Source organism: Cyanistes caeruleus, chromosome Z (assembly GCF_971803275.1).
Source record: "Cyanistes caeruleus chromosome Z, bCyaCae1.hap1.1, whole genome shotgun sequence".
Lineage (NCBI taxonomy): Eukaryota > Metazoa > Chordata > Aves > Passeriformes > Paridae > Cyanistes > Cyanistes caeruleus.
Window position 1 is genome coordinate 6,873,685 of NC_141732.1, and position 13,773 is coordinate 6,887,457.

General features: G+C 45.1%; 1 protein-coding gene and 1 pseudogene across 1 annotated transcript in view; one reads left to right on the top strand and one right to left on the bottom strand.

The window, feature by feature from the left end:
- LOC147648047 (uncharacterized) overlaps nt 1-13,773 on the top strand; it is a 102,613-nt gene that overhangs the window by 83,102 nt on the left and 5,738 nt on the right. The window lies entirely within an intron of this gene.
- LOC147648050 (syncytin-A-like) lies at nt 9,265-10,261 on the bottom strand (annotated as a pseudogene).

Consider the following 13,773-nt stretch of genomic DNA (forward strand, 5'->3'; position numbering starts at 1 on the left):
TATCATTGAAAACCCCTTCCAGCCCTTGAAGACATGACAGGTGACATCAGCCTGGAGGTCAAAAGCCTGGCAATTCAGACATTGTGCCTTCTCAGGGCAGGAGACCACGGTCCAATCTCCACGTTCCAGAGGCTGCAAGATCAGCTTTGTGGAGCATGGAGGTCATGGCCTCATCTGTCGGGTTTTTGCTGGCTACGCTGCTGGAGCTCTGCTGGCAACTGATCTGGCAGGCTCTGCCTGCTGGGGCCACATGAGCAGGCAAACATTTCCCTTTCCTTCAAGATTGTTCTTTTCTTCTTTTTGTTTTTCTTTAGTATATAAATATAGGATGTGTTATAATAGACAGACTCCCAGGATCTTTCTTTCACTGCCCAGGGTGTGCAGGGCATGGGGAAGAGGAGGGAAAGGATGCTTGTGCTCGGCAAGCTGCCCAGGCATGCAGTGGTGCAGGGAAAATGGCCAGAAGCCCTTGGCCTTTGGTGGTTTTGCTGAAGGCAGAAGCCCTGTTGCAGCCAGGAAGCGCCATCTGTGTCCTCGTGCCCGTGTGGTGCTGACTGGGTTGCTGAGGACTCCCAGGTGCCTCTTGATCCAGCTCCTCTGGAACTCCTGTGGGGCTGCAGCGCTGCTGCCGGGCCACGCCGGGGGAGATGCTGAGGGGATGGGGTGGTTGGAGGCCATGAAGGGATGAGGGACTGCGGTGGCCATGACAGGACAAGGCTGTGGGAAGGCACGAGGAGGATGTGTGGAGGCTGGAGGCTCCAAGGGGACAGGAAGCTCTTGAGGAGCTGGGGCAATAGGAAGCCCTGAGGAACTGGGTGTCAGAGGGATAAGCAGCCCCCGGACAGCCGATGCCCAGCAAATCTGACGCTTCCCCAAAGTGTCTCCCGGACCTGCGGCAGAAGCCATCAAGGCTGGGCTTTACCAGGATGGTGGGGACACCCTGAGGTGCGCAGGCTGGGCTGGCTGGGGACAGGGAGGACAAGGCCCTCCTGCTGGAGTATGGCACAAGGTAGTGGGAAGTCAGATAACCCGATATTTTACTCCCAAAACGTTCTTTCTTTCTCCTAAAATTTATCTCAGATTTTGTCACAAAATTATCGCAATGTCCTCTCTAGCTATTACCTCAGACTCTTCCTCAAATGTAATTTTGTCTCTTCGAGGTCACTTCTAATTATCTGCCAAATGTCCACTACATGTACTCCAGAGATTGCTTCCGATTTCGTAATTCTCTCAGCCTAGTGATTATCTCAACTTTGACCCCCAAATATTCATTCTGTGCCCTACAGGTGACACCAGATAATGCCAACATTCCTCTCCTATGAAGTTCTCTCCCTCTGAGCCACTCCAGGTTTACCTCTCACAAACTGAAACACTCCCTAGTCCTGAGACAATCCTGCCCCATTCTCCTCTACGTGTATCAGCGCTGGGCTGCCCCAGGGCACTTCCCACACCGCTTATGGAAGGCCGCCCAGTGCCTGGCCCGGAGGGGCGGACACAGCGGGTTCGAGCTCGCACCCCGTGGCTGAGGGGAGAGGCGGGCCGGGGCCGCCCGCGCCTGGGCGAGAAACGCCCTCTGCGGCAGGGAGCGGCGGCGGCGGCGGCGGCGGCTGCGCAGTGGGGACGCGCCCGCCCCTCCCGTGTCCCTCAGGGAGCGCCCACGTGCCCTCAGAGGCCCTCAGGTACCTTCAGCGACCAGCATGTGTGCTCAGCCACACCCGGCATGCCCGACTCCCCCTCAAATGAGGCCCACGTTCCCTCAGTGACCCCGGCATCCCCTGAGGGACTCAACAGACACCCGCCTCTGCTCAGTGACCCCCATGTCACCTCAGTGGAATCCTGAGCACCTGCCACCCTCAGTGGCCCTCATGGCTCCAGAGTGGCATGCAGGGAATCTTCATGACACCTCAGCAACACACGGGGCATCTGCCTTCCCTCAGTGACCCATGAGGCACTTATGCCAGGAAAATTAGTCCACAAACACCGGAGGTTTATATCCAAAATAAAGACGGAGGAGTCTTGTTACTTTATTTGAATAAAGGGAAAGGCCATGGGGCATTCCCCTGGGGTCTCTCAAATTTTTAGAGGATGCAGCCTCCTTTTTTTCCTAATTTCCCGGCTGCATTTCTCACTCTCTTTACCCATTGGTGGAAGTATTTGAGAGGTACAGGCTTCCCCAATTGCCTAATAAAGACCCCCTTCTAATGTATACCCCAGCCCCCTTTTTCTTATCCTATGGATCTGATGGTTCCACGCATTGCTTCTTCCATCTCTCAGTACCTAGCTGTCATGGAGTTACTTTACCTTTAAGGGAGCTGGAGTTGCTGGGAACTGCCTGGAGTCTTTTCTCCTGACCAATTATCGGTCATTGCTGGGAATTGACAGCAGTTTAGGCCATTGAAAAGTGGGATCAACTTGTGAACCCTACCTTAAAGTGTAAAAGCAGAGCTCTCTGGGTTCTCTTTGTTTCCTGGCTGTAAGGGTGGCGGAGCTCCCGGCTTCCCATTCCCTGCCCAGGCCATGCGGCCGTGTGGGGACGGGAGCCGGGCCTGCCACGTCTCCCGGCTGGGAGATGCGGGGGGGACGCCTGGGGAAGGTTTTCCTCGGGCCCCGGGCCGGGCCGAGACGATCTCTGGCTCAGCTGCAGTTTTTGCTGTAACTAATTCACTAGAAACTGCCGAGTGAAGAAAGAGAGAGGCCCTGGACTTGCAGCGGGCAGCGACCACACTCTCTAGAGCAGCTGTGAAGAACCTTCCATCGCAGACGGCTCCAGCTCCGGTTCAGCAGAGATCCCCGAACCATCTACAAAAGTCTGGGCAAGATTTTAACTCTTTCATTTTCCAGATGAGACTTGCGGATTAATCTTTTTATCCAGAGAGAGAGAGAGAGAGTGATCAACATGAAAAGAGACTTTATAAACTACCAGTGACAGGAAAGAAAAGAAGCTTCAGGACAGGTAGAGAATTAAGAAGATGCTTTAATTAAGCTGAAATATCTCTCTGTTAAAACTATGGAGATGGACAATGAAGTCCTGAAAAGAACTCCTTTAATTCATGATACAGTATGTAGGGAGGAATAAAGTGTTCAAAGTGTAAATTTGAGTAAAAAGTAGAGTAATTATGGTATAGTGAGGTGCTGGGAGATTTGAAGCCTTGAGAGGCAATGAGAAAACTGTTTTCTGGTGAAGCTCACAGAAACAGATGAAGAAGACTTTTTTTGCCTTTGAATAACATCCTTAAAATGCCATGCCTAGACTCATGGCCCATACACACTTCAGAGTAATGTGAAAATAGGAGGAGTGAAATCTAATAATAGCAGCTCTGGGCCGCTAACATTAGAGCAATAGGAAACTATAAAAAATAGTTTTCTTGTGAGAAACTCCATAAATTAACAGGAAGAAACTTCTGTTTCTCTACAAAGACTGGTGAAAAGACTGTAGCAAGAATTTGGACTGTTTTAACCATCAAAGTTCCAAGGTTTTTGTCTCTGTTGTCATGTGAACAAGGGAATAGTGGTTAGGTAGGGGATGAAAAGGTTTTTCTGGAAGTTTATTCCGGTGTTCTTATTATTGTAGTTTGTCAATAAACTTTCTTTTTTTTCCCCTTTTAAGTTCTATGCCTGTTTTGCTCTTGTTCTAATCCATATCTCACAGCAAGAAATAAGTAATTTTCTTAGTTATTGGTTTAAAACTACGACACTAGCGTTACCCGCAGTTTGTAACGAGAAATCTCTCTCATTCCTTTCAACTGGATACCTATTCTGGGAATTTAGTATCAGCTCAGTGACCCACATGTACCCTCAAGATCACTTGGGTTGAAACAGAGAAATTAAGAATCAGGAATCATTTATAAAATTGCCTTGTGTAAAAGAAGGGGCTACAAAACCTGTGTGAAATGCTGACTGCTCCAATATTAGCAGGAAGATAATAAAGACTACTGGATGAGATAAGGAGCTGGAATATGTAAACAGGCTGCAAGCATAAATGTGCCATAAGATGAGGGTGTTCCTTGGATTCTTTTGGACCCCTAAGCCAGAAAAAATGGAAAGACGGGGGTGAAAAGAACTCAAGGGAGCATGCGCAAGAAGACAAAGTGAAAAGTTCAGCTGAAGGAAAATTGCTCACTTCAGCCCCAAAGACCCCCAGAAGACCAGCAGAGTGAGTATTAATTAATAATCAGTGAGGAGGGAAGAAGCCAGCCAGGAAAATGAGTTTTCTGAGCGAAGCTGCTAAGAGCTTCCTCTGTGCCTAGGAAAAAACCAATGGCTGTCTAGTTCTGAGAGCTGACAACCCATTAAACCATTTAGAAGCTGGCTCTGCCCCTGTGAATTCTACATTTTAAAAGACAGGCAAGCCCAAGAGGACGCTGTCCTGTTTCCAGCCTTGAAAGTTAACTGGGCTCTGGCTGGGCCTGCCCCGCTCCACCGCAGCCTTCGAGGCCTGGAGGGGCCGGGCCAGGCCCCAACAGGAGCCAGGCAGGGGACGGGAGGCTGCAGGGGCCCGGCCAGAGCTAAGCCAATTCACAGCTACTAACATCTTACTAACACCAAGCCCTGGCCTCAGCCCTGGCCCTGTCTGCTCGTGCTGAGCCAGAGTCCACTGGGCCCTGGGAGTAGCTGCTGGCCAAGCCATGCCTCTTCCAGCGCGACCCCCCACAAGCGGCTGCCATCAGTGGGAAGGGGAAGCCATCAGTCTGCAGCTGAAATGAAAAACAGCAGGGGCCAAAGACCAACCACACAGCCAGAACAGCCATGACCATTGTGATCAGGTCCCTGAGATCTTAGCACAACCACAACATGGCCTCAAATCCATCACCGTAACTATTTCAACCACTACCCAGCAAAAATCATCGTAACCATCTGCAGGCCAGGGTGAGATATTAACTCTTTCACTGCAGAGAGAAGACCTAAAGACCATAATCCTCTCTCAAGAGAGAAAAAAATATAAAGACACGTATAAGATAACATAAAAGTTAATAAAAAAAGATCAAGTTCCAAATCAAAGAACCATAAGGAGATGCCCTAATATGCCACTGCCATCTGCTGCAAGTATTTCCACCGAGGCTCCCTTCTAGAAATGTCCCTGCAGCACATCAGCATCAGCTCTAGGTTTGGTTGCATCAGTGAGGCAACTGAAGCCTTACCCCAAGCAAACAATCTCCATACTCAGGCAACATTTTGCTTTGCCTTATCGTTCCAGCTCTTTAGGCTGTGTAGATGGCCCTAATAACAGAAAAAAAGCACCTCAGAACTGGTATTATTTTTCCAGCAATGGAGGAAAGAAACTCAAACCAAACAAAGTTTCTGAAATAGTGGTTTTGGGAGAAGAAGTGCACCCCCATTCTTCTCTCTTCTTGCCTGCAACCTGGAGAGGATGGTTTAAAGACACAGAGTCCCTGCTGCTTCTTGTGCCGTGCTGCTGAAACACTTAGTGACCATATTTGTTCATAAGCCAAGCCACTTTCTCCATATCACCAAGCTGGAGCCTGGTGATGGGGAGAGCCTGCCAAAACCTCCAGTTTGTTTCCTGCCACTTTCTGGGATGGGCCCAACAGTATTTGAGTACTCAAATGCTCATTGACTTGAGTATCCAATGAGCAGAGGCTTACCAAAGGGATGACACTTCTCTTTCTTCAGATTTCACCAGGAATATTTTCCATTTACATCATAAGGAAACCTGAAATTTTCAGACAGCAGAGAGACAAATCTGCAGGTGGCTCTTGTGTGCCCAAAAAGGCATTTTTATCTCAATACATTTGGGGAGCCATCTTAATGTATCTCTGTTGAATATAGCATGCCAAATATTTCTTTCCTTCCCTGAAGAGCATCTGGGGGATTTCCTTTCTTTTCTTCCAAATACCATTGTTTTCAACAACAGGACAAAAAGCTTGATGAGTTTTGTTTTATGGCAGCTGTGCTTAAGGGACAAACAAGCACTGCAGAGATGCCTTTTATGTAATAATCCTTGGAAAGAGTAGAGTTAGAATAGCAAAATCCCTCTTCCAAGAAGCCTGTCAAGCTTGCGTGAATCCTCAGAGAAGAAAACATGTATTTGCATGTCTTTATTTCCCCACTAACTAGATCAGTCAATGAAATCAGCTGCCAAAGCAAGACCTGCTGGATGTTGGAATAGCTGGGGCTGCTTTGGGGCTTGTGTTTTTTGATGATACAGGGAAGTCATCTCTGCCTCTCTGCCCGGGCAAAAACTACCACTGCAGAGTGGAGCTGAAACAATGGGCTCTGGGAGAGCAGTTGCAGATGGGAAAGGAGCAGGTGGAGCCTCTTGTTTCCTTTTGCTCCAGGTTCAACTCCTGATAGCCAAAGGAGGGACCCCACAGCTGCGGCAGCCCAAACTCCTCTCAGCTTTGCTGCGTGACTTTCTGAGCTGCTGCCTGCAGACATACGAGGCACAGCGCTGGTCTGCTGAGGAGCTCCTGCAGGTAAAATGCCAAGGGGCTGCAGGTGAAACAGTGGCTGAAGGATGGTGGCTCCTTCTCCGCTGAATTCCAAGGCATCAGATGTGCCCCCCTCCTCCTCCCTTCCAATCTTGGTGCTGTTCAACTGAGAATGATGAGGAATCCTAGACTGGGCGAGGCTGGCAGGGACCTGTAAAGCTCATGTGGTCCGAGTGCCGTGCAGAGAGCAGGGACATCTTTAAAGGGAACAGAATACTCAGACCTGAGCTATTTCCAGGGGTGGGGCACCTACCAGCTCTTGGGCCAACCTATGCCACTGCTGCCCCATGCTCCTTAGACCTACTCTGACTCAATGCCCTTTTCATTTAAAATGTCTTCTTTGGTATGGTTTGTAAGTGGGGAAGGCTCTTCTTCAGTCATCCTCTCCAAAGATCAGACTATTCAAGAGGCATCCTGTTCACATACTGTCTTTCATCAATCTGCTGCTGCTCTCTGTAAACAGTTTGGAATTTGAAAAACATTGGCTCGAGCAGTGGTTGCAGCATGTCCTGAGAGCGCTATTCTGACACCAGTGCAAGATGGAGGAGCTAATCCTCGGGGACTCCAGCCCCATGAGTTTGGCAAACTGATGTTACTGAATTTTCACCTTTTGGACCATTGCATTATGTGCATATGTCAGTGGATACTTGCTCAGCATTTGTGTGGGCTTCTGCCCATTCATCTGCCTCAGCTGCTGCGGCTCAACAACTTTGGAGAAGGACTCCAACTTTTGCTGTGATGGGATTCCCCAAGAGGATCAAAACTGACAATGGTCCCGTGTATTGAGCGACTTCTACTGCTAATTTTTTACAACATTGGGGTATTCAACTTCTCCATGGAGTCCCATATAATTCGTCTGGCCAAGCAATTGTTGAATGCATTCATGGCATTCTTAAAAGTCACCTTAATATTTTGGAAAAACAGGGGAAAATAGGGGGTTCTCCCCATGAAATATTGGCAAAAACATTATTTGTTACAAATTGGTTGAGTGTAGGTGGACGACAAGACCATCCTCCTGCAATAGTACACGTGCAAACAAAGCAACCTGATTTTACCTTTAAAAATATGCAAGTTAAATATTTTCCTCCTCTGACTGGGTTATGGGAGGGCCCAATGCAGTTATTAACTTGGGGAAGGGCTTATGCTTGTGTTTCCACAGGGAAAGATTCAGCTACATGGATTCCTGCAAAATGGCTTAAACCATGCTTACAGAAGAGTAATGACATCAGCTCTTTGTCTTGAAGCATGGAAGAGACATCAGCATGGAATGAACTTGGCATTGACACCATTGCTGAGTGCCCTGCACCCTGACAATAAGGATGCAGTTGGTTTTTTGCCAGATCTTACTGCATTTTATGTGGCTGTTTGAAAACAATTGTTGACAAGAGACAATTAGAGACTCTTGAATGTGTTTGTGGAGAACAAGGGCTTGACTATTGACCCTGGCTATTGGTGTGTTGCTCTTGGTGTAAACAAGAGAGTTGGAGAGTCACTCAGGCACGTGAAATAGAGGAGGTGTATAAGTGTCAGCCGTGTATCACATGGGTTATTACCTACTCTAGAGCACGAGCGTTGACTGACTTTGGTGGTCCATCATTAGATCAGTTGTCTGGAGGGAATGCTCCAAGGGGTGCAGTCAGAGTACTGCGTGAACAACAACAGTTTCTAAACTCATTCAAACAGATTTAAGATTTTGGACAGAAAGTATTAGCAGACATTAGCTTTGAGCTTCTTAAACACTTCGCATTATTATGTATTAGGCAAGGCAATAAGGTAGTGAACACCAAGTGTGGTCTGGGTGGTGGAGTTGCCCAAAGTTGGCAAGTTTGTAGTCCTGAATGGGACATGGCAGAAAGACGATGGTGACGTGCACGCCCATGGCGATGTTAATGTTGATTTTGGGGGGTTTTTCATTGTATGGTGAGGGGTGTTTTTGGACAAAGCACAAACAAATGTTTGGGTAACCTGGGCTAATGTGTCTGGTATGCAGGAGTTTTGTCTCAGTTTACAGCAGGCCAATGACCCTTTTTGAACTTGCTTAATTGGCATTCCCCTTCAGGAGAACAAAACAGATTTTTCTGGTTGATGTGACCCGAAAATTGTAAATTTAAGAAGCGGCAGAAGTGATGACTGTCTCAGTCCAAAGGGACAGTATACTTGGCTGTCTGTGTGCAATGCAGCCTGGCAGAAAAGAGTAATTGCAAATTTGAACTGATCATATCCTATTCCATTTCAAGAACTGGATTTGTTAGCCAGTGTTTTCCCAACCTTGGATGTCAATGTTACTGTTCTGCCTAGTTGCAACAGTATGGCCCCACCGTGGCAAGCAGTTAATGGAACAGGAGTAGTTTGGTTTGGAGATCCTTGGATTAGTTGGTTACAAGAGCAAGGAGGAAAAACATTGTTTGAAGGTTATCCAAATGTTACAGGACAATCTCCATGGAACAGATTAAAAACAGGGGGTCTGACAGGAAACACTTCAGGAGAGTGGGAACTCCCACCAGGATACTTTTTGATTTGTGGGAATCGAGCATGGCCTGGTGACGAGTTTGGAGGGAGAAAATGCAGCACTCAATATGAATGATCAGCAAATCTCATTTATTGGTAACTCTAAAACCACTTATATAGCATCAATAATTAGGCTCATACATAGTGCAAAAGCAAGCTCATTATTGGATATTTCATTTAAGGTCAACTCCACCTAATTCTACATTCCTGTGATAGCTTATCTATGCTGAATTCACATTCTTCTGATCACAGCATCCTGTTCTCAGTTAACAGTTATCACCAAGGCCTTCCTGACTTTTGCAACATTTCACACCAACTGTACTCCATTGTCTAACTCTTTCCCAGCTAACTGCTGCATGGGAATATGACCTTTGCTCTCTAGCCATTCCTCTACAATTCCCCCGTTTTCTTTCTGTACTAACAAAACTGTAGAAGTAGCCTTTTTTACCATGTTTTGCAAGCATTGCAGCATGCAAGGAATAAACAGTAACACAATCACAATGATCAATATAACAATTGCCATTTGTGCCAAATTTTTTACCATCCTGTGAAACCTAGGGATTGAAACCATTCCTCTAATGGATTTGTTTGCATGGTTAATTTTTTCATATTGCTCTGTAGTTGTTGAAGATGAGCATGAATAGACACTGAATGATCAGAAAGGTTCATGCAACACATCCCATCAAATTCTTCACAGCCATGGCCCTGTGCTAAAAATCAATAGCAGCTCTATTCTGCAATACAGCATGCCTAACACTGTTCATATCCAAAAGCAAATCAGACAAAACCTTTGATGTAATGTTAAACTGTTTTCCTGTCCAACATGCCAGTTGTCATAACTTTGTTAAGGCTTGAGCACTAGATACTCCAGGTGTAAAAATAGATGACACAATCACTGTAGGATGTTCCCAAAGTTCAACCTGATCTTTGCATTCTGGTAACAATTGAAACACACTTCTCTTTGTTCGTAACCTGGTTCTATTAGCTCTTAATAGTTGCTGTATAGTGGGTGCAAACAATGTCAATTTCCCAAAATAACAAGGCCCTCCATAAATGTTTGCTGGCAGTCCTTGCCATGCACGATCTCCACAAATTAGAAAAATACTAGGTGGTAATTGTAAAGGTGTACTGCTAGAATTTACTTTGTGAGACCAATTGCCACAGTATGTATCATTATTTTGCAAATATAGCAAATTCTGTGGAGAAACATTTGTACCATTTGGCCCATGAGACGTCTTTGCATGATTGCTCCTAGCCCTATTGACAAAATTTAAACAGTAATTGCTAGGGGCTGAACCTAACATCTCTTAACCACAGATCTTACTGGGTCAGAACCACAGTCTTAACTCTAGTGGTTCTGACCCAGTAACATTTAAACCTGTAGCAATGTTCCAATTTTGAGCACCAATGGGATTTGCCTGAATTAAACCTTTGTCACAGATATTGATCCTGAATTTACCTGATGGAATTTCACATAATGTTCTGTTTGCTTCCTTGGGTGTTTTCCAATTCTTTGTCCAGTTTTTAAACATTGTGGCATTGAGTGAATCATCTAAAGGTGCGCCCACTAAACAAGTTCAAAAAGGATCTGAAGGGGTAGCCATTGAAAGGCAAAAATTATCCTGTCCAGTTTGATTAGCCCATGTTACCCACATATTTTGTCTCTTATCCATGTCAATCAAAAACCCTTCATTTCCCTTTATCATGGTAAACCACAATAACAACCTGATTAGAGGTAGTCCTTTAAGGACTTTAAAAGGATTGCAGCAGTTCAGCCAGCATTTTGGCTGGATCCCATGTGAGATCTTGCTTCCCTTTTCTTTTACCCCTCTGCCTCGCCCGTCGATTCGGTTGCTTCGAACCACGGGGTGTTCCATCTTCTCGGCAGCAGGGATAACTTTCAGGGAAAGACCCTTTTTCTCGAGACTGCCGTTTTAAGAATTGCTCCCGATTTTTATTTTTTACCCCTGGGATATCACACCTGACTTGTGTAAGTGTCTTACGACAACGTATTGTGGTTATTTCAATAATAAACGGTAAAGGGGTATTAGGATGATAACAATAGTTTTCTGGATTTACCCCAAAAGCAAAAATCTCCCACCATCTATCAGATCCCTTTTCAAATTTTCCTCTTTGCACACTTTCCTGTAATGCAATCTCAGTTAAATTTCTTTCAAAGTTGTAACACTCTGTACAAATCCCTCTTGGAGATCTACCCCACTTAGAATGTGTCCACCACTTTTCCTTACACACCTTACAAATGTAACATACAAAAGGATAGCATTCACAATTTGGTACTGTACACAAGATTTTCATGTGAGAGTTCATCAGATCCCGTCTCTATGTTGATGGTAGAGAGTGAGAAGCAGCTGCTAAATTTTCTAGATCAGCTGAAGGTAAATCACTGGGATCAGCAGCACTGGGATCAGCAGGTTTAGTCCATCGGCTCAGCACCCAGACAGGCCCTGTGGGGGTAGACACACAAAGATAACCACGTCCCCAGTATAGTACCTTGCTAGGACCTCCCCACAGACCTATTTTTGGATCTTTATAGCGAACCCATATTGAACTTTGCATTTTTTCTGCTTCAGGTGCACTATGACGTATTGCTGCAGGCAAATCGTTTCCAAAGATACACAGAAAATTTAAAACAAATAAGCAATGCAATAATCTTTCTTGTGGATCTTTGATCTCTCTAAATTTGTTCAGATATTGCTTCAAAGTACCATTAGCTCGTTCCACTATTGCCTGACTTGTGGGGGAATGAGGAATCCCTATTATGTGTTTGATTCCCCATGATTGCATCACCTGTTTAATTCTACTACTGCAATAAGCAGGCCCATTGTTTGTTTTGATAGAACGTGGAACTCCCATGACTGCAAAACAACTTACTAAATGTATCTCAACATTCCGTGCTTTCTCAGCAGATTGAGCTGTAGCCCAGATGTAATGACTGTAAGTATCAATGGTGACATGTACATACTTAACTCTCCCAAATTCTGCAACATGAGTAACATCCATTTGCCACAACTCATTAGCCTGTAATCCTCTAGGGTTTACCCCAAGGCCCAATCCACTGCCTTGATTGTGAAAACTACAAATAGGACAAGCTTTGACAATAGCCTGAGCCTCCTCTAAAGGTATCTGAAACTCTCTATGGAGACCTTTTACATTTTGATGAAAGATGGCATGAGCTTCTCTAGCTAATGTCTGTGGTGGGACAGGACTATTTTGTGTCAATGAAACCAGTCGATCTGCCCTAGCATTTCCTTCTCCTAAACCCACATCCCATTTGTGGCTACGAATATGGATAATAGCAAAGGCAGCAGTCCTCAACTTTACTGCTCTTTGAAGCTGCAAAATCAGTTCATATAAGCGAGGGTTTATTACTTCCTTGATGTCTGCATTTTCAATACGTTCACTCACTCCTGCAACATATAAAGAATCAGTTACCACATTAATAGGACCCTTAAACTGTACCAAAACCCAAACAACAGCAACTAATTCCGGAGTTTGTAATGTGTCCTCCTTTTGAGCTGGAATAATGTGATGATTCCATTGTCCTTCTGAATTTTGCCATGTAGCAGCAGCTGTACGAGATTTCTTTCCAGCATCAGTGAACACAGTTGATGCCTCTGGTAATGGCACAAATGATCGTTTGGGCTTTTCAATCCAGTTCTGCTGACCTATCCATCGTAGTGGTATTCGAGGCACTTCCTCAGTACTGACCACACTACTATTGTCAAGCAATGCTTCTTGCAATGTGGAGCTGTGAATTAAATACCAGTATAAAGTGTCCTTTTTTATTGGTATCTGAATTACAGCTGGATCTGCACCCATAACCTGCCACAATCGCTTCCTCCCTTGTTTTATCAAATTTGCTAAAATTTCAATTTTTTGAATTAAGGTATGTCTCTGTTGAAGTGGTGGCAATAACCACTCTAATACCCATATTTCCCCCGTTTTCTTTTGTTGTTGCGTTAAGGCACCAATGAGATGTTGAGGTCCAAACCATACAGTAAGGTTAATGTCCAAGTCTGGATCTCGCCTACGAACAACACCTGTCTGGATACAGTCCATTATTTTATTGAGAGTTTCTTGTTGTTCACTGGTGACCTGTATAGGTGCTCTAGGATCAGTACCTTTTAACAAAGGTCGTAAGGGTTGTAAAAGCTCATTAGGAATACCTACAACAGGTTAAAGCCATTGCAAATCTCCTAGCAATCGCTGAGCATCATGAACAGTATGAAGTGACATGTTCAATGACAGTTTCTGAGGGGCAACATACTGCTCAGTTAAAGTCCACCCGAGATATTTCCATGGGGATGACTGCTGTATTTTCTCAGGTGCAACAATCAGTCCATTCTGAAGTAGTTGTGTTTGAATGTCCTGAACTTGTTTATCTGCAAAAGGTTGTGACTGAGCAAAAAGAATATCATCCATATAGTGATAAATAATAGTTGTAGGCCATCGAGCACGTAGTGGCTACAAAGCATTGTCAACGTAAAGCTGACACAAGGTAGGAGAATTACGCATACTCTGTGGTAAAACTGTCCATTCAAATCTCTTGTCTGGTTCTGCTCGATTTAATGATGGCAAAGTAAAAGCAAATCTGCAAGTATCCTGTTCATGCAATGAGATAGTGAGAAAACAGTCCTTTAAATCAATTATTAACAAGGGCCAATCTTTTGGTAACATTGCAGGATTGGGCAAACCAGGTTGTAGTGCCCCCATTGGCTCCATTTGTTCATTTACTGCACGTAAGCTGTGAAGCAATCGATATTTCCCAGATTTCTTTTTTATAACAAAAATAGGA